Genomic DNA, 234 nt, shown 5'->3' with positions numbered 1-234 from the left:
CGAGAGTTATCATTACTGATGGGGGAAGTCATTTCAAAAATGTCATTATGGAGAAGTTATTAAAGAAATATCATATAAATCATAGGATTGTCATCCTCAGACAAATGGTTTGGCTGAATTATCCAATCGAGAAATTAAGAGAATTATGGAAAAATCCGTTAATCCAACAAAAATGAATTGGTCAGTCAAACTTGATTATGCTTTGTGGGCTTATAAGACTGCATATAGAACTCT

This window comes from Phalaenopsis equestris, unplaced genomic scaffold (assembly GCF_001263595.1).
Source record: "Phalaenopsis equestris unplaced genomic scaffold, ASM126359v1 Scaffold000626, whole genome shotgun sequence".
Taxonomy (NCBI): Eukaryota; Viridiplantae; Streptophyta; class Magnoliopsida; order Asparagales; family Orchidaceae; genus Phalaenopsis; species Phalaenopsis equestris.
Note: the sequence above shows the minus strand (reverse complement) of the source record.